At 36.2% G+C, this 22,171-nt stretch overlaps 1 protein-coding gene across 6 annotated transcripts in view; it reads right to left on the bottom strand.

Annotated features, from left to right (window-relative positions):
- The window catches only part of EXOC6B (exocyst complex component 6B), a 626,910-nt gene that overhangs the window by 544,316 nt on the left and 60,423 nt on the right, over positions 1-22,171 (bottom strand). The gene's annotated exons all lie outside the window — the stretch shown is intronic.

The raw sequence follows: 22,171 nt of genomic DNA, 5'->3' as shown, positions 1-22,171 counted from the left end.
TTTTTTTTTTGAAGATTTTATTTTTAAGTAATCTCTACACCCAACAAAGGGCTCAAACCTACAATCCTGAGATCAACAGTCACATGCTCTACTGACTGGGCCAGCCACATGCCCCTCCCTCTCTCTTAAAGATCTACTCTCAGGGCTTCCATGACATTTCCCTTTTCAGTCTCCACTAATTCTTCTTCCTTCTGGACCTCAACACCTGCTTGGGCTTCATCTCCTCTCACTCTCGCACAAACTCACTCAGAGATATCATAAACACTTCAGTTTTCACTATTAAACACCTTTGACTCCCAAAGCAATAACACCAGGGCATACCTCTGTCAAATCCTGTAAACCCGAATATCCAACCACCATTCATCCTCAAAAACATCTCAAACTGCACGTGTCAAAAGTTGAAATCATTAGCTTGCCACCCAAACCTCCAATTCCCTCCTACAGTCACCATCTCTAATTGAAGATACCACCACCCACCCAAACTAGAAATACGTAAGTTAACCTGCACTCCTCACCCCACCTCACGCCTCCTTCCAACTACTCAATCACCAAGACTAATTCTGATTCCATAATATCACTTCCATGCTTTTCTTCCTCCCTATACCCCCTGCTACTGCCCCGGCTCATGTCTCATTATCTCTCTTAACAACCGTTTGACCTCCCTCCTTATTTCCCTAACAATCTTTGTTTGATACTTCTTTCGCAGTAATCTTCTTTAAATGAAATGTGATCATGAAACACACTCACTCCCTTTTAGAATTAAGACCTGCCTCAAAGTCAAGTCCAAGTCCGTAACATAATATATAAGCCCTCTCCAGGTGTAGACTTATCTCTGAACACTCTCCATATTCTCTCTACAACTCCACTCGAAGTTCCTTGAGTGTACTCGGCAGTCGCTCTGCCCAGAATCTTATCATCACTTTACCTGGCAAACTCCTACTCATCCTTCAAGCTTCAGCTCAAAACTCACTTCTATAAAACCTCCTTCCTTACTACAACTACCATAACCTGGCATAGAAGATTCCCTCCTTCCCAACGAGGTAGAACCTAACTAACTTTTCATAAAACCAGAGAAAATTTAAGCCTGCACCGTCAGGAGGCATTTACACCAAACAGAATTGTGAGTTCATTCTTTGAAGATTCATACTGAAGGTTTTACTTTTCTCCTACTTACTGATATGCTGACATTAGGCGTCTTTTCCCACAAGAAGTCAACTTCTTCTATAATAAAAATCCATTGCAGTATGTAGTAATCCAGTTTATTAAGGAATACATTTAAAAATCTATTTATATTGTCTTCATCATATGAGGACTTTAAGATACAAAACAGATGAGCAGAAGGGAAGGAAAGCAAAAACTAATATAAAAACAGGGAGGAGGACAAAACATAAGAGATTCTTAAATATGGAGAACCAACAGAGGGTTGCTGGAGGGGTTGTGGGAGGGGGGATGGGCTAAATGGGTAAGGGGCATTGAAGAATCTACTCCTGAAATCATTATTGCACTATATGCTCACTAACTTGGATATAAATTGTAAAAATAAATCAAATAAATAATAAATAAATAAATATTTATAAAAATGAAGAAATGGGGCACCTGGGTGGCTCAGTCGGTTAAGCATCTGACTTTGACTCAGATCATGATCTCACAGCCCATGAGTTCGAGCCCCGTTTCGGGCTCTATGCTGACAGCTCAGAGCCTGGAGCCTCTGTATCTACCTCTCTCTCTCTGCCCCTCCCCCTCCCAAAAATAAACAAACATTTAAAAATGTTGTTTTTTTTTTAATGAAGAAACAAAATCTGTTGAAGCACCTAGCCCTATCATTGATAATCAATTGATACAGGATAAGAAGTACTCCTTAATAGCCACAGCATCCTCATTTAACACCCCATTTACGCCCTTATTTTGACACTGTAAATTTAAACTGGCCTTGAACCTACGAAACCATGTGTGGCTTGAGAAGTACTATCATCTTGCTTTGCCTTAAAGTTCTTCAACAAATGCTTAGTATTATTCTAGAAATGAATGGGCACCTCCACTAATAACATTTACTGATGGAAAGCTGAATCAATACTCTTCTGTTCTGAAATGTTTATTTGTTCATATTTTTGAGAGAGTACTACACTGAGCACTCTACATCATGATGGTTTATTTATATGTCTATCTTCCCTATAGGACCTTGCGTTCCTTGAGGGTTTACTCCTGGAACAACGCCTGTATCCCACAGAGAAGGCATTATAGAGTGACAAAGGGTCTAAAGCAGTGCCTGAAATATGTTTCAACATTTAAACTTTCTCCAAAGACAAGTCTAGAGTTAATAATAAACATTTTTACTTTAAAAAAAGTAAGTTCAAGTTCTAGCGGCACAAATAGTTTGTACTTTGGCTAAAATGCAAAATAGAAAAAGAAGGAATCGGAGGAAGAAAAAAGGAACTTAGAAAGTTCAAGGAAATCTATTGTAGGAGAAGAGAAGTGTCTGGGAATAATTTGTTATTTCCCCAGCTCTCCTCTAACCTTCTCTGGAAGCTAGGAGAAAGATGATTAAACAGCAACAAGACCTGACTCTGAAGGGAACTGGTGTTTCTGGCCCTTTTTTTGCCAACAGAAGGGGGGGAGGGTGACAGCAGTCCCTAAGGGCTTTTAGAAAAAATTGCTTCCAGGTGGAAATTTTTTATGGTACTGTGCAGCCTGGAGCCATTTTTTGCTTTCCTTCTTAACTACTGATGATTAAACCATGGACAACCAGGCTACAACAATGGAAACAGTTAGATAACTCCCAAACATCATGGTTATATGCTCGAAATTACCAAGTTAACTCTCAAAGGAGAGAAAAAAAATTTGTTGGCAAAGTCTTTTTTATAAGGGGGAGAGGGGGGTACAGTCTGTTAAAGATTTGTATTTGGGAGAACATAAAAGTAGTCAAGAACTCTGTATCATAATGATAACCATCAGTCTCATACAAAGACTAGACACTGTAATGTACAGTCATGAAGAGCTGAACAAAAAGCGATGTTAAATGTCCTGTTATTTAGCAATTTTTCATCATTTCAACCTGGATTAAGTGTTCTATTAAACAATTATCATACGAGTATGCAGAGAAATCCCACCACGCATCATGGGGGACAGCTAAGTCGATTTACACCTGATCATGGTTCTGAAAAATGTCTGAGGTACACATCTGAGTTTGTAATGATGGCTCAAGAACAGAAGGGGGAAGTTACCTACAGTACCAACTCCTAAGAAAAGCACAGAAAATTACAGGCCAGTCATTTGACCACCCAGCAATTGAATCTAGAAAATTTTACTATGCCAATATCACCCACAACATTAAAGGGTAAATCCAGCTCAAAATTATAATAGTAAAAGTAAGCTTTTTAAAAATATATATATACCAGGGTGCCTGGGTGGCTCGTCAGTGAAGCATCCAACTCTTGATTTTGGCTCGGGTCATGATCTCATGATTTGTGAGATCGAGACCTGCGTCAGGCTCTACGCTGACAGCATGGAGCCAGCTTGGGATTCTCTCTCTCCCTCTCTCTCTCTCTCTGAAAATAAATAACCTTAAAAAACGAACTAAAAAGAAATAAATAAAAAAATACATATACCAAGGTCTCTGTTGAACATTTTATATACACTACCTTACTTACTGCTCAAAAATAATCCTACTGGAGTAATCACTATCATTTCACACATGAAGCGACCTTTCTGACATTGTCAGTACACAGAAACATTTACCTTTCCCAGGTTGCTACAATGACATAAAGGATAAGATGAAAGGAAAAGGATGAAGGGGTACAAAGAGGAGATGAGACATAGGATGAGGGCAAGAGGGAGGTAGTGGAAAAATACACCAAAATAATACAAATGTTTGGATAATGCAATTGTGACTTTTTTCTTGCTACTTTTCTGTAACTTTACATTTTCTTTAAATAAACATGTATTGTTTCTATCATTAAAAAAAGGAAATGCATTTTTAAAAGTCTAAAATAGTACCTGGTTCACAATAGATAAATGATCAATAAAATGTTAACTGAAATAAAAACCACACAAAAACAACCACGTCAGGGTTACTTGGAGTCTAATGTTTATCAATTATCTAAAAATCGAATAAATGTATAAAATAGAATGAGAATTTCTTCTCACAATCTATCTCCTACAAACCCAGGAAGGAATCACCCACTGGTAAGAATTTTTTTAATTCACTATCTTTTCTACATTCGAACCTTCTCTTCTTATTGATCATAATCTCAAAATGTATTTAAAACATAAATATAGGGGCGCCTGGGTGGCGCAGTCGGTTAAGCGTCCGACTTCAGCCAGGTCACAATCTCGCGGTCCGTGAGTTCGAGCCCCGCGTCAGGCTCTGGGCTGATGGCTCGGAGCCTGGAGCCTGTTTCCGATTCTGTGTCTCCCTCTCTCTCTGACCCTCCCCCATTCATGCTCTGTCTCTCTCTGTCCCAAAAATAAATAAAAAACGTTGAAAAAAAAATAAAAAATAAATAAAACATAAATATATATGATATCCTGAAATTCTCAATTTGAAAACTGATGTTGACAGTTTCCTAGGGCCCTTTAATTGCAACTATGAAGTGCACCAATTAATGTTCTTTCATGGGCTTTCAAATGGGAGGGGAACAGAGGAACCTCAATGGTTATTATGGAACCTTGTTCTACTACTAAGTAATTTGGTTTGTAAATTGGAAAAGTAGGCCATCTTCTGTTGTTTCCTATTCCACTAACAGGACATACAAAGAACTCCCTACTAATATCATCAGGCTATTTACAAAAAAACCTTCATGTTTTAGACAAAAATACATCAGGACACACCCTTCCTCTCCACCATAAGTGCCATGCTTCCATTAGGAATCAATACTGTGTGTATGTGTGTGTGTGTGTGTGTGTGTGTGTGTGTGTGTGTGCAAAGAAGCATTTGTTTAAGAATATTACAGCCTAACTCATTTTAAAGATTTTTCTTTAATATAAAAAATGTACAGAAAAAAGGAACTTCAGACATGATCCAACCCAAACTCACGGACACTAGTTCAATTTTTTCTAGGTATCTCTATCACATACTTGTCCAGCTTTTGTGGAAACATCTGTAGTAAAAGAAAGCTCATTATGAAGCAACTGATCCCATTTCAATGGCTGTTGCAAAGTTCTTATACAAAAATAAAATATGCCTTCCTATAATTTTCACCATCTATCTTATTTTTGCCCTCAAAGGACCACTGAGAACAAGTCCTTGCTCCCCCGCTTCCTTTCTCCAGACTAAACAATCTCAAATTATTCAACTATTCCACATATAAACAGCCTTTCAATTCAGGTTTTTACCCTCTGGACACGTTCCAGTAGTCAACATTCTTCTTAAAGTATAATAAAACAGGCAGTATAGGACAGTGGTCAAGAGCACAGACTTCAAAGCCAGGCTTCCTGGATTCAAGTTTGGTTCTGCTACTTATTAACTATGTGACCTTGGGCAAATTATTAAACTTCTCTATACTTAAGTTTCCACATCTGTAATATGCAGATAATAATAGCAACTAATTCATACAGTTATTGTGTGAAGATTAAACGGCATAATATCCGTAAACCATCAAAACAATGACTGACACACAGAACGCATGCTATAAATATTAGCAATTTTAAAATCAAGCATGGTCAAGCTAGAGGGGAAAAAAAGACACATCTCCTTTAACTTTTTTACTCAGCTTCTATTAAAACAGTCTTACAATAATGCTTTAACAGTTTTGGCCATCATATCATGCCATATATTGAGCTTAAACTCACATAAAATCTTTTAATTTGCTTTTATATACTGCTATACTCACTCAGTTGATATCCCAATCTCTAACTTACTACCTATCACAATTACAATCTATTTTTCCAGTCTACTGAGATCTTTTGAGACAATAATTTTGTCATTCAACTTTCCATTTCCATGTTTCCCTTTGTCATGTAGGCACATGAGTATTTTCACAAAAGAAAACTCTACTATGGAGAAGGCAAAAACCTAAGCAACGCTACAATCTAAGACAAGAGAACCCTGGAAAACACCAACATATAAAACTGTGTGATTTTCTGGTTCCATTTTAAGGGGAAAGAAGAGACCATCAATCTCATAAAGTCAAATAGAAAGCTTGAAAAAGTTAATGTTCAGTCTTTAAAAAAAAAAATAATAAGTCCAGGTTATAGAAGAAGGCTCCAACCCCACTTCCTTTAACTAACATTCAGCCCCCCAACTGCGTCCAACTTGGAGAGAACTGTCATGAGCCAAAGCTTTTAATGTCCCTCCCTTTTGAAGGCACAGTGGAAACAATTCCCCAGAACAAAGGAGTTGCGTCAGAGAGCTCTCTGCTCTTTCAAGTTGGAAGGACAGTTGATTCACACCATGTGTCAGAGAGAAACACCAACTAGAACACCAAGTGAGATAAATTTTAGGCCTTCTGAGCTGTTTAATATTAAACTGTAATAAATCATCTTTACAGCAAATTATAAACAAAATATTTTGTTTACCCTTTCTCTCATATGTGTCTTCCCTTGAAAAGAAATTCTAAGAGAATTCTTAATTCCAAAGTTACATATTCTCCACCAAGAAATCATTTTCAAATGTTAGCATCCAGAATCAATGATCTGGTTCATACTCCCAAAACAATGCCCTGGCATATCACAAGTAGCCTTGCCATATGGCCCTTTGCTTTCCAAAACAGTGTTAGTTGAGTGATGGTCATGGTCTTTGATTAAGATCTCACCTGTCATTAACTCTACACTGAGTCATCTTAGTGTCCTGTCCGCTCTGGTCAATGATTTTACTTTACACCTAGACCATGAAATCAAATATATGTTCAACTATCATAAATGATACTTAAATGATTTTGTTTTTAATACTCCAAAAGAAAAAAAAAAAAATCTAAAACAACCTTGATCTGTATAGATTTATTTGGAAAAATGGCCCTAAAAATAAAATTTAACAGAACGAATGATACCACAACTCAAATGATAAAATAAAGACTAGCTTAACATGTTAAGAGACATGTTTCTGAAAAGAGAGAATATTAAAACTACATGATTGGTTCAATACAAGGAATTAGGAATTATAATGAGGAACTGTGGGGAAAGTAAACTGCCTTCCTATCAGAAATGACCCTATAATTAAAATTTGTTAGACATCTCCCCGAGGTCTAGTGCATATTTTCACCATGCATCTATTATCGGTTATGTATCATCTATTGTCAATCAGTCTGGTCTGGGTCCTGTAATTTCTTTAAAAATCTGCTACCCTACACAAGTTAACTCTGAAGTCAACAAAATAATGATCCAAACATCACTAAATAAACAAAGGCTACTTACTAACAAAGAGTTGTGTTTAGGTCACTCTCCCAAAGCTATGAATATCACTATTCATATCACATCCCAGTTCTCCAGTCTACAGAGTAACTTGATTATTTACTTCACGAGAAAAAATGGTGGCAATTATTTAAAATGTTCACAATACACTAAACTACAAAAAATAAAGTTTTAAAAGGCAGAAGAAATCTATTAAATGAAATTAAATAATAAAATAAAATGACCACAGCAGGCTAAATAGAAACTGTTTTCTCAGAAATTTAAGAAAACTTGCCATTCTAGGTGGGTTAGACATTTTTCCAGCATGGGCTCATTTAACAAACATTTACTGAGCATTTACTAAAAGGAAAAAGACAAGAATGTTTACCTTTGAGGGAGCTAATACTGTAATTAGTAAGGAAAGACAGAATGGAAGACAATGAAAGGCAATTATAAACCTGTACAGAAATTAATATAATGTTTAAATCTATACACTTAAATCTGTATACTTTAACTCTGTATACTTTGCATTACAGTAATGTAAAATACTGTTTGGTGTGGAATTGGATTAGTTAGAAAAAGTTTCTTGAATTTGCAGAAGACCAGGAATAAGGGGGCTAGGGGAGCTTTAAAAGCAGAGGAGGAAAACAGGACACAATAGATGCAAAGAAATAAAATAAAATGACTACAGACTTGTCATCCAAATTATATAAGCAAGAAGACAATGGAAAGATATCCTTAAAGTGCCAAAGGACAAATTGTAGACCTTGAATTCTCTATGCAGCAAACACATTCTTCAAAACCTAAGGACAAATAAAGATTTTTTTTTTTTCAAACAAAATCTTAGAGAATTTGTTACCATCAAACCTGCACTACAAGAAACATTAGAGGAAGTTATTTAGGCAGAAAGGAAGTGAAATCAGGTCAAAATAGGGATCTACACAAAGGAACAAAGAGCACAGGAAATAGTAAACATAAAAGTTTTTATTATTTAAACTTCCTTAAACTATAACAATGTTAAACCAAAAACAATTAGCTACAAATTGTAGAATTTGTAACATATATAGACATAAAAATATGTTAGCAATAACTTAAGGTCATTGGGGGAAATGAAAATATACTGTTGAAAGGATCTTTTTTTTTTTTTTTTTTTTTTTTTTTTAAAGTTTTGAGAGAGAGTGTGAGCATGGTAGGTGCAGAGAGAGAAAGGAAAGAGAGAATCCCAAGCGGGCTCCATGCCATCAGCACAGAACCCCGATGTGGGGCTCGAACTCACAAACTGCAAGATCATGACCTGAGGTGAAATCAAGAGTCAGACACTTAACCGACTGAACCACCCAGGCTCTTATGTTACACAAGAATAGGGATGATATCATTTGAAGATAGACTGCTGTCTTAATCAGTTTAGGCTACTATAATAAATTATCATAGACTGGATGGCTTAAACAACAAACATTTATTTCTCACAGTTCAGCAAACTAAGAAGCCCAAGACCAAAACACTGGCAAATCCAGTGTTAAGTAAGGGCTCGCTTCCTGGTTTACCAGACAGCCATGTTCTCATTGTATCCTCACACTGTAAACAGCAGAGAGAAAGAACAAGCTCTCATGTTTCTTCTTATAAGGGTACAAATCCCATTCATGAGGGCTCCACCTTCCTGTCCTAACTACCTTCCAAAGGCTCACTTTGGGGGTTACGATATTAACATACAAGTTTTGAAGGGACACAAAACATTGAGGCCATAGCAACTGTGATAATTTAAAGATGCATATCACAATCCTTACAGCAATAACTTAAAAAAAAGGTATATCTAAAAAGCCTACAATGGAATACACCAGAATGCTAAATATTAAGTTAATCTCACTCAGTTAAAGAAAGTAAGGAAAAAGGGACCCAAAAAATGGGGCAAATGAAAACTAAATGGCAAGATAATAGGTTCAAATTTAATCAAATATGTAATGATATTAATGTGAATGGTTTCCTTTCCCTGCTTTCTTTTTAACTAATTGAGTATACCTCCATTTTCCTCCTTCCCATCTTTTGAGCTATTGTTGTCATTCCTTTGTGAAGTGCCTTGGTGTAATTTTGTTGCTTACGTTTATCCTGCTTGAAGATCTTTAAGCTTCTTGGATTTCTATTCTAATTTTCCAGAAAAAAAAATCACTTTAAACTGTTTTTAAATGTTTCTGGTTTTAATTTCTGGAGGTAAGCCCGTATCTGTAAGAAATATGATAATATTGCTGCTTTCTTTTTATCAGTTTCATATATCATCTATATCCTGCTATAATTAGATCAGACTTACCTCATTCCATATCACTTCTCTCCCTCTCTTCTCCATATACTTGTACCACTAAGGCAATCAGAAATTAAAGGAACAAGATGCTGGAGGCCAGGGGAAAAATGAGAAGAGCTGAGCCAACATTCTTTAGTCACTTTTTCCCCTCGAGGCATTTGCTAAATCTGTGCACAAGTAAAGCTAAGTTTCCAGTAAAGAAACTGAGCAGAAGGCCATGACTAAGAGGAAGAGAAATCAGTTTTTGACAGTTTTGTGGAGCTGAAGTGACATAAATTAGAGACTTAAGAAGTAAAGATCCTGGAGAGGAAAAATGGGAAGGAAACAGAATACTGCTCTCTCCTTCCCTCAACACAACTTGCTGGATTCTTAAGCTACAGTGGACAAGAGGCTAAGAAGACAAGCAAAACGCCTCTAAGATGCAGAACAGGGTGTTAAGAAGTTTTGAGATAAAGAGGAAATAAAGATTAGAATTCAGTGTCCACCTGAAAGAAGGGGCCCTAATCATCACTCCAAGGCTATACATCTTTGTGATAGGATACCATAAGGCAGTAGTGCACCACAGACAGCCACAGCCTCGCCAGCGCTGAACCCTGAATCTAGCAAGCTCTGACGGGACAAAGATCACTGCCACTCTATCTGCCTTACAAAAAAGAGGGTGGAGGGGTTAACCTCTTCTTAGAGAAGATAAGGTCATCCAGAACCTCCACAATTTTTATCCCCATTCAGGCCAAAATTACCAGGCAGGCTAAAGGAGAGGATCACATGACTGAAGGTCAAGATCCATAGATGCTCCAGATGTTGACATTATCATGAAAGGACTTTAAAACGGTTATGATTAATAAGACAAGAAAAAAAGGGAGGAAAGATTAACAATATTGATGAGAAGACAGAAAATTTCACCAGAGCCTTAAAATCTATATTATTTAAGGGGCTGGGTGGCTGGGCTGAGCCTGGGTGGCTCAGTTGGTTAAGCATCCGACTTCAGCTCAGGTCATGATCTCACAGTCCGTGAGTTTGAGCCCCACATCGGGCTCTGTGCTGACAGCTTGGAGCCTGGAGCCTGCTTCAGATTCTGAGCCTGCTTCAGATTCTGTGTCTCCCTCTCTCTGACCCTCCCCCGTTCATGCTCTGTCTTTCTCTGTCTCAAAAATAAATAAATATTTAAAAAAAATTTTTTTAATCTATATTATTTTAAAATGGAGGGGAAAAAATCAGAAGCAAAAAATATGATTTTTAAAGTTAAGAACTGCATAGATGGTTTATCAGCAAGAGAGGATTAGTGATGATAAATCAATAGAAAATGTCTAGACTGAAGCATGAAAAGGAAAACAAAAAGATGTAAAATATAGAAGACTATTCGAAATATGAAGCATACGGCACACAGTCCAAAGGCCCACCCCAGCAGTTCTCAAACTTTTTCACCTTAAGATATCTTCATGCTTTTAAAAAATACCAAGGTCCCCAAGTGCTGCTGTATATATGGTTATATTTATCAACATTTGTCGCATTAAAAATTAAACTAACAAAAGAATTTAAGCATAAGAAAACATAAGCATGTATCACATTAGCCTTTGAAACAGTGATGTTTTCATATATCATGTAGTCTCTAGGATACTATACTATATATTCTCCTGCAGAAATGTGAGTAGAAGAAGTTAGTGGTATTAAGAAAATCGTTTTGAATTTGTGACTCCCATGAAAGGGGTTTAGTCTTTCCGTAACAGGGCAGAAACAACATCTAAAGACACCATGGTCAACTATTTCTTACCCAAAACTAATAAAAGACATCAATCCACAGTTTCAAGCCCAGCAAACCCCGAGCAGGGTGAATACAAAGAAAACTATACCTAAATACATCAGAGTAAAACTACAGAAAACCGAAAAGAAAGGAGAAAATATTAAAGGAACAACAATAACATTAAACAGAAAAGATATGTCAAACAACAACTGAATGATACCTTGGCAGTTCCTCAAAAAATTAAAAATAAAGTTACCATGTGATCCAGCAATTCCACCTGTAGGTATACACCCAAAACAACTGAAAGCAGGGACTCAAAGAAATATTTCTACATCTATGTTCATAGTAGCATTATTCACAAAAGCCAAAAGGAAGAAGCAACCCAAGTGTTCGCTGACAGATGAATGGATAAACAAAAGGAGGTACACCTAAGATAAAATATTATTCAGCCTTAAAAAGGAAGGAAATTCTGGCACATATTACAACATGAATGAACCCTGAAGATGTTACACTAAGTGAAAGACACCAGTCATAAAAGAACAAATACTGTATGATTCCACTTACATGAAAGTACCTAGAATAGTCAGATTCAGAGACACAGAAAGTAGAATGGTGGCTGCCAGGGGCAGGGGAAAGGGGAGAATGGGGAGTCACTGTTTAATAGGTACAGTTTGGGAACATTAAGAAGGTTCTGGAGATGGATGATGGCCATGGCTGTACAACAATGTGAATATACTTAATGCCAATAATCTGTATAGTTGCAAATGGTTAAGAGAACAGGTCAGTAGTAGACTTGCATTAAAAGAAATGCTGCAGGGGCGCCTGGGTGACTCAGCTGGCTGGGTGTCCAACTTCAGCTCAGGTCATAATCTCACAGTTCCCCGCAGCAGGTTCGCTGCTGTCATCCTCTGCCCCCTCTCTCTCTGCCCTCCCGTGCTCATGCTCGCTCTCTCTCTCTCAAAAATGAATAAACAGGAATGGCTCAGTTGGTTAGGCATCCAACTTTGGCTCAGGTCATGATTTTGTGTTTCATGAATTTGAGCCCCGCATCGGGCTCTGCACTGACAGCTCAGAGCCTGGAGCCTGCTTCGAATCTGACTCCCTCTTTCTCTGCCCCTCCCCCGCTTGTGTGCGCGCTCTCTCTCTCTCTCTCTCTCTCTCTCTGTCTCTCTCAAAAAAAGATAAACATTAAAAAAAATTAATGAATAAACATTTAAATAAATGAATAAATAATAAACAAACAAACAAACAAATGCTGCAGAGAGTTCGTCATGCAAAAACAATCTCAGAAAGAAGCACAGAATGGTGGAGGAAATGAAAATTAACCCAAAAGGGTAAACAGTAATGAATGCTGACTCTAAAAAATAATAAGGATAATGTCTTATGGGCACTAAATGACATGCAAAATTAAAATTCATGACAGCAATAGCTTAAGAGGTAGGAGAGGATAAATGAAAATCAAGTGTTCAATGATCCTAGCACTGTCATGGAAGTGACACATGTAATAATTTATACTACGATCTATGAGTCAAAGATGCATATTGTAATCCTTAAAGTAATTCCTAAAGATTAAAAGAAGAGCCAATGAACAGGAAAAGAAAAAGTCAACTATCATGAAAAGAAAATCCAAGATTTTTAAGTTCAAAGAAGCTCTCTTTTCGGTATAAAGTCTACAGAGCAGCCATTCTGAATATACAGTTAACTGAAAAATGTGTTCACCTAAGTCCTTCTTAAGGCAACTACTAGAGGAAGAACTCCAACCAAACTAAACGACAGGAGAAACTTCAACCAGAAAGACTGGCAGGGCTCTAGTCTTTCCATAACAGGGCAGAGCATATTTAACTGCAACTCTAAGACAAAAAACAAGATCAGGTTAAAAGTCACAAAACATAGTATATAAATATAGTATGTAAAAATTACACAACTAAAAAGAGAAAAGAAAAAATAGAAAGCAGCATAAGCTAGTAGACTGCTTCATACCTAATAACTGGGAGTCAAAGCTAAGCAAATCAGGTACACATCTCCAATCCCTAACCTAAAAATCCCTGAAACAGAAATGTTTCAGAAATCAGAATTTTCCATACTTTAAAAAGCAAGTAGGGTGCATATTTTGTACATTTCATAACATCCCCACTGAGGTCTTAAGAAGCATTCCCCTCATCTATCACATTAGTATTTCTGCAGCAAAATGTAGGAATATTTATACAACAATAAATATAAAGACTATCACTGGGGCGCCTGGGTGGCTCAGTCAGTTAATTAAGCATCCAACTTCAGCTCAGGTCATGATCTCACGGTTTGCGAGTTCGAGCCCACGTCAGGCTCTGTGCTGACAGCTCAGAGCCTGGAGCCTGCTTCAGATTCTGTGTCTCCCTCTCCCTCTGCCCCTCCCCTGCTCACGCTCTGACTCTCTGTCTTTCAATAATAAATAAACATTAAAAAAAAAATTCCAAAAAAAAAAAAAAAGGCTATCACTACCTCAGGTCAATGCTTGTCAGGTTTTGTTGCCGGATGAATTTAGACAAGCTTGGACAACAAATGTTTTCAGGGCCTTTGGATTTTTGAACTACAAATTCAATACAAAGGAACCACAAGATCAAAAATACAATTCTTTTTTAATTCAAAGAAAAAAGACACTATGAGATATGGCTTACAGTAGTAACTTCCTCCATGCCCCCCCCCTCCAAAAACACCTCTTTTACTTAATACTAAGTTATTGTTGAAGGACTACAGTGCTCTAAATTTCCAAGTGGTGGTACTTGCAGAGTAAATTGCTGATGAACATAAAAGTCACTAGGGGGCAGCAGAGCACAAGGAGTGTCCCCGGAAAAGTGGTGAAACTGGCAAAGTACTTACATAGCTAGAGTACCAACTGCTGGAAACATTTCATTCACTAACACAATAAAAGACTTACCGATTAACCTGTAAAATCTGCTTCTAAAACCTCATTATATTCCTTCATTATTTTTTAGTTTTAATTTTTAAATAATTTCACACTGCATGAGTAATACTGAGAACTCCTGTAACAGCCTTTACGCAGAATTCACCAATGTGTAAGTTTGCCACATTTGTTTTATCATTCCTTGTATGTATATATGCATTTTTATTTTCCTAAACCATTTGAGCATATGTTCATACACTGAGCCCTTAAAACCGCGGTGTGTATTTCTTCTCTTACCTAACGACAGCACAGTTAGCAAATTCAAGAAATTTACATTGATACAATTATAAGCTAAGTCATAGTCCACATCCCAATTTTGTCAACCGTCCCAATAATATTCGTTAGAGCATTTTCATTTCTTTCTGGAGGGTGTCCCATCCAGGATCATCTATTCCCTTCAGTTGTCGTGCCTCTTCAATCTCCTTTCATCTAAACTAGCAGTTCTCAGACTTTTTAGATACAGAAGCCCTTTACATTATTAACAATTGAGGACTCTAAAGAACTTTTCATATGAATTCATATGAACATATGAATATACATACATATTATCATTAGAAATTAAAACTGAGAAAGTAAAAAATTAATTCATTTAAAATTAACAACCCATTAAACATGTTAAAGAATATATTTTATGTTGGGGCACCTGGGTGGCTCAGTTGGTTAAACATCAGATCTCATGGTTCGTGGGTTCAAGCCCCTCATCGGGCTCTGTGTCTGACAGCTCAGAGCCTGAAGCCTGCTTCAGATTCTGTGTCTCCCTCTATCTGCCCATCCACTGCTCATGCTTTGTCTCTGTCTCTCAGAAATACATTTTTAAAAAAATGTTAAAGAATATATTTTATGAAAAATAGTTATACATTCTAAAACAAAAAATAGAACAGCTTGTTTTACAGTCATGCAAATCTCTTTAATGGCTGGCTTAACAGAATACATCTGGATTCCATAACCACTCCTACATTCAATCTACTGCAGTGCAGAGTTTTGGCTGAAGGATAGGAGGAAAACCCTCATACACATGCAGTTGGAAAAACAACAATGTATTTTTAAAGCTTTTCCATATATTTTTATATATATACATATATACAAATTTATGTTACAACCTCAAAACTTTATGAGTTTCAGAATAAAATCCATTTGTCTTACACTTTGAATGAATGAATCTTGTACCCATATGATTTTGTATCATAGGGCGTTGGTCATCTGAAAAATACTGGTTCACTTGGTTTTGTTAAGTCTTTCAAATGTTGACATATTTCATTATACACCCTCAAAAACTCACACTAATCAGTATCACCATCCAGTCTCATAAGTTTCTAAGTACTGTCAACCTTTAGAAGGGCAACAGGCCACATCTACGAAAACATAAACTTGGAACAATAGTAAATCCCACACAAATAGTGCAAATAATAAATCAGTCATTCCATACAACACAGCAATAAAGATGGACTTGGGGCACCTGGGAGGCTCAGTCAGTTAAGCACCCGATTCTTGATTTTGCCTCAGGTTATGATCTCATGGGTTCATGAGATTGGGTTTGTGAGATCAAGTCCTGCATTGCGCTCTCTGATTCTCGCTCTCTTCCTCTCTATCTGCCTGTCCCCCATTCACACGTACTCTCTCTCTCTCTCTCTCAAAAATAAATAAACTTAAAAATAAGTAAACTAAAAAATGGACTTTAATCACAGTAAACAATATTACAGTATCACTGTACATCAGAATTGCTGAAATAAAAACAGGCGACAACACCAAAATGCTGGTGAGGATGCAGAGAAACTGGATCTCTCATGCATTATTGGTGGGAAGGCACAGAACAGTACAGCCATTCAGAAAAATAGTTTGGCAGTTTCTTAAAAAACTAAACATACGCTTATCATAAAATTCAACAACCGCACTCCTGGGTGTTTATTCCAGAAAAATGACCACCTATGTTGACCAAAAAATACAAAAATTTGTATGCAAATGTTCATAGCAGCTTTATCCATAATAATAAGTGAAAGGTTCTTTCTCTTCTTGATATCAAATATGTGCCGTCTTTACCAACACCAATTGTCTGATTCTCTGACACCAATTCTGACACTTAGTACTGGAGTTAATGTCAGACCCCACAAGTTAAGGGCTTAGTTCCATAAGAATGCCTCCACTTCAGACACCAGCCACAAACAGGGTACCCAAGCCACTCAGATTTATGCTTGATCAACTACAAATTCAGGGGTTCCTATGCCCCTCTTCCAGGTCAGGTTCAATAAGTCACAAGAACAACTCACAGAACTCAGGAAAGCACTTACCACTACTGGTTTATTATAAAGGATACAAATCAGGAAGAACCAATGGAAGAGATCTATAAAGCTGACATGGGAAAAAGGGGTATGGGTAGCTTCCATGCTCTCTCCAGGCACATCACCTTCCCAAGCTCTTTGATGTGTTCATCACCTTAGAATCTTTCCAAATCCCATTCTTTAGGGAATTTTATGATTGATTAAATCAGTGGTCATCGGTGACTGGATTCCATCTCCAGCCTCTTTCTCCTCCCCAGAGGCTGGGGTATGGGGCTAAAAGTTCTAACCCTCTAATCAAAGAGGTCTTTCTGCTGACTAGACCCCATTCTAAAGCCACCTAAGCGTCCCCCAAGAGTCACTTCTTTAGCATAAGCTGAGGTATGGCTGAAAGGGATATATGTTAGGAATAACAAAAGATGCTCCTATCACTCAAGCAATGCCAAGAGTTTTAGGAGCTGTGAGCCAGGAACCAGAGAAAAAGACCTAATATAGATTTCATATTATACCACAGCTAAGAAACTGGAAACAGGCTAGATGACTTCCAACGAGTGGTTAAATTGTGCTACATTTGTATCATGGAATACTATTCAGCAACACAAAAGATTAAGTTATTAATACACAGAACTACTTGGATGAATCTCCAGAGAATTACCCTGAGTGAAAAGAAAAGTCTAATCCCAAAAGGTAACTAATACATACTGTATGATCCCATTTATACAACAATTTTGAAATTACAAAATTTCAAAAATGGAGACAGATCAGTAGTTAGTAGTTATGAGGTGGGGCAGCAGGGAGGTGAAAATGATAATAAAAGGGTAATGCAAGGGATCCTTATGGTGATGAAACTGTTCAGTATATTGATTGTGTTGGGAAATACACCAACTTACATGAAATAAAATTGTACAAAACTAAATACACATACATAGATGACTACAAGTTAGACATAGAAATATGACTAACACTGGCAGACTGTATCACGTCAGTATCTTAATTTTAATGTTGTACTACTATTTTACAGAATGTTACTACTGGCAGGAAATTGGATAAAGAGTACCTGGGATTTCTCTGTTATGTCTTACAACTGTATGTGAACCTACAATGATCTCAACAGAAATATCAATTAAAAAATCAGTATACCTAAAGAAAATCTGAATATTGTTTTTATAATTTAACATAAAACTCAGAAGCCACAAAGGAAAAGACTGGTAGATTTTACTACAATAATATGTTAAAGTTCTCTATAAAAACTTGCAATATAGGGGCACCTAGCTGGCTCAATCAGAGGAGCATACAACTCTTTATCTCAGGGTTGTGAGTTCAAGCCCCACATTGGGTGTGAGATTACTTAAAAAAAAAAAAAAAAAAGTCACGTGTCCGACTTCAGCTCAGGTCATGATCTTGCAGTCTGTGAGTTCAAGCCCCACGTCAGGTTCTATGCTGACAGCTCTGAGCTTGGAGCCTGCTTCAGATTCTGGGTCTCCCTCTCTGCTCCTCTCCCACTCACACTCTGTTTCTGTCTCTCAAAAATAAATAAACGTTTAAAAACATTTTTTTAAAAAAAATGAATTAAAAACAAAAAATTAAAAAAACACTTGCAACATAAATTAGGTCAAAAAACAAAATGAGAAAATGTATTTATAAAACATGTAACAAAAGCTTAACATACATGATATATAAAGAGTCCTACAATATCAGTAAATAAAAGCAAACAACCCAATAGAAAATAAAATGGACAAAGTTTATGAGTTTCCAACTGATAGCAGAAGAAGTAAAACTGGTCAATATACATAAAAGATGCTCAACTCCTCTGATCATTAGGAATTGTGAATAAAAACAAAAATCAAATACTATACAATAGTGTTCACCAGCACCAGTGAATGTTAGCTTCCAACCCATCTTGCCTTCAGGCCTTCCCAGGAAGCTCAGTATTCTGAATGCTGCATGTGAGTATGTCCAGTAGTGTCTGGAACATAGCAGGGACTCAATAAATATTTACTGAGTGAAGAAATTAATGTGATTCCTCAAAAGTCAGAGGCAAAAATGTCAGGGTGGGAAACCAAAAGTCCATCCAAAAGTCCATAAAAATAATGAATAAATTGGCAAGAATGGTCAAAATCAATTCTCTCAGAACTCTTGATACTAATCAAAAGCTTGCTGAAACCAAGGGAATGATTAATCAAGAAAAAAACAGCTGAATCTCAGTGTTTGAAAAAATCTCCATCAAATGATTAGCTTACCACTAAGTTAAAGGAACATATGCTTCCATGGCCACACCCAACAAATAATACAGACAACAAAATTAGTTCAGAAAATTCACTAAACAAACAAACAACTACAACAAGCAGCAACAACAAACCCTGGAAAGGGTTATGATATTCAAAATGTCTGGTTTTCAACAAAAAAATTATGAGGCATGCAAGGAAATAATAAAGTATGGACCATACACAGGAAAAAAAAAGGAAACAGGAAAAAGACTTAAAGGAAAGACAAGACTTAAAGGAAACTATGAGAATAATGTCTCACCAAATAAAGAATGTCAATAAAGAGATAAAAATTACAAAAAAATAAAAATAAAATGGGAATTCTGGAGTTGAAAGATGCAATAACTGAAATAAAAAATTTATGAGATGGGTTTACTAGGAGATTTAAGTAAACAAAGAAATAATCAACTAACTTGGTGACAGATCAATTGGAATTATCCAGTCTGAGGAACAGAAAGCAAAAACATTCTGAGGAGCAGAAAGAAAAAAGAAAAATGAAAAATGTGTACCAACATACACATTACAAAAGTCCTAGGCAGAGAGAGAAAAAGGAACGGAAAAAATATTTGAAAGAAATAATGGACACAAATTTCCAAAACTTGATGAAAGACATGAATATACGCATCTAAGAGGATCAACAAACTCCAAGTATGGAAAACTTAAAAGAGATCCATACTAACGCACATTATAATAAAACTTTAAAAGACAGAATCTTGAAAGTAGCAAGAAAAATGATTTGTCATGTACCGAGAAGTCTCAGTAAGATTAGCAGCTGATTTTTCATCAGAAACCATGGAGTCCAGAAGGTAATGAGATGACATATTCAAGCGCTAAGAGACAAAACTGTTAACCAAGAATTAATTATCTGGCAAAACTATCCTTCAAAATTGAGGAGAAATTAAGACATTCTTGCCTAAATAAAAACTGGAAAGAGTCCATCATTAATAAATTGCCTTATAAGAAAACTAAAGAGAATTCTTCAGGCTGAAATGAAAACACAGTAACTCAAATCCACATGAGGAAATAACATCAATAAAGGTTAACTACACAGGTAAATATAATAGTATTAATGTACTCTTGGTCTATAACTCCTCATTTTTCCTATCTGATTTAAAAACAACTGTACAGGGGCACCAGGATGGCTCAGTCAGTTGAGTGTCCAACTCTTGATTTTGGCTGAGGTCATAATCTCACGGCTCAGGCTTTGCGCTGACAGCACGGAGCCTGCTTGGGATTTTCTCTCTCCTTCTCTTTCTGCCCCTCACCCCCTCAGAATAAATAAATAAACATTTTTTTAAACAACTGTACAAAACAATAACTCTAATCTGTTCTGGTGGGCACACAATGTATAAAGATATAATTTATGACAACAGAAAGACAAGAGGGAATTCTGTAGGAGCAAAGTTTTTGTATACTGTTGAATTCAAATTGGTAGAATGCCATAAATTAAGATGTTAATTGTAATCCCCAAGGACAACCACTAAGAAAATAAGCGTAAAATATATAGTAAAAGAAAAGAGAATGAAACCAAAGTATTAAAACTAGAAAATACCTAATATAATAAATATTTATTTTATAGAAATATTTATATAAATACAATATAATAATAAAAATATATAAAAATATAAATATGATAATATAATATTAATATACATTTATTTATTTAAATAGATATAAATATAAAAAATACGTAATGGAGAAATTTAGGAACAGAAAAAATATAAGATATATAAAACAAACAGGAAAATGGCAAAAGTAAATCCTTCCATATCAATAATTACAATAAATGAAAACAGATTTGTCTTTTAAATTAAATGGCAGAGATTGATGAAATGGATTTAAAACGAAACAAAAACAAAAAAACAGAATAAACATGATCCAAGTATATACTGTCTTTAAGAGACTCATTTTAGGGACACCAGAGTGTCTCAGTTGGTTAATCATCCGACTCTTGATTTCAGCTCAGGCTCTGATTACACAGTTGGTGGGATCGAGCCCTGCATCAGGTTCTATGCTAATAGCAGAGCCTGCTTGGGATTCTCTCTCTCTCTCTCTCTCTCTCTCTCTCTCTCTCTCTCTCTGCCCCTCCCCCACTTGCACACATACTCTCTCTTTCTTGAAATAAATAAGTAAACATTTTTTAAAAAGAAAGAGATTCATCTTAGATCCAAAGACACAAATAGGTTGAAAACTAATGGATAGAAAAAGATATTCCACGCAAAGAGTAACCAAAAGATTCACAGGACAAACCAAAAGAGTTAAATTGAGACAAAATAAACCTGAAGATAAAAACAGTTGCAAAAGAAAGAAGACATTACATAATGGTAAAATGGCCAATCCATCAAGATGATGTGATAATTTTTAGATAAACAGCGTAATAGTGGTAGCATTGTCGTCTCTATTTTACAGGTTCAGAAAACTAGTATCCAAACACTAGTCTGCAGACGTTCTTTCTACAATAATGTACTGTCTACAGTAGAAACAGAATCAACCTTTTAGTGCCTTAATAGGAATCAACATACTAAAAATGAAAAAACTATTATTTTTTTATATTGATAGTGAGTCTCTGGTTAATCTTTAGCCTGTTTATGCCAGTCATCTTTTCAGTTCAGGAAAGGGATATACTAAGTGTACTAACCAAAACATTCAGCCCAAGAACTGTAAACCATGACTAAGATTTGCCTTTAGTCATCTCATGTTCCTTCAGAACACATCACACCTTTGAGTTAACAGCTATCATACTCAATGTCCTTCCCAAAATGCCATGTTTCAGAAGAAAGTGAAGATCACCAAAAAACTCCAAAGTTTAAGTTTGTGAGGTTTCTAGAAAGTGTTGGAAGTTCAAAACATTACAAAAAACAAGTTAGTGAAAAAAGCAGGATACAAAATCCATGACACCTGTACAGATATTAATGAAATATAAATACATACAGTATATATGTCCATAAATAGTATAATACAAACATAACAGTATTTATAATAAAAATATTCAGGGGTGCCTGGCTGGCTCAGCCAGTACAGCACGTAACTCTTGATCTCAGGATTGTAAATTGGAGCCCCATGTTTGGTGTAGAGATTACTTAAAAAAAAATAAGATCTTTAAAATAAAAATAATAATGTTTATTACATTATTCTAAACACTTTTTATGTATTACCTTAATTAACCTGAAACCATCCCATGATACAGTGTAACAGTATTACCTTCATTTTACATACAAAGAAACTAAGCCACAGATGTTTGCCAAGTCACAGAGCTGTAATTAAAGGTGTAAGTACACTGACACAGAATCCCACACTCATCTATTTCTTTCTCCCCATAAAAAAATGTGTGCATGT

This window comes from Neofelis nebulosa, chromosome 9 (genome assembly GCF_028018385.1).
Source record: "Neofelis nebulosa isolate mNeoNeb1 chromosome 9, mNeoNeb1.pri, whole genome shotgun sequence".
NCBI lineage: Eukaryota > Metazoa > Chordata > Mammalia > Carnivora > Felidae > Neofelis > Neofelis nebulosa.
This window is presented reverse-complemented; position numbering and strand designations above follow the sequence as displayed.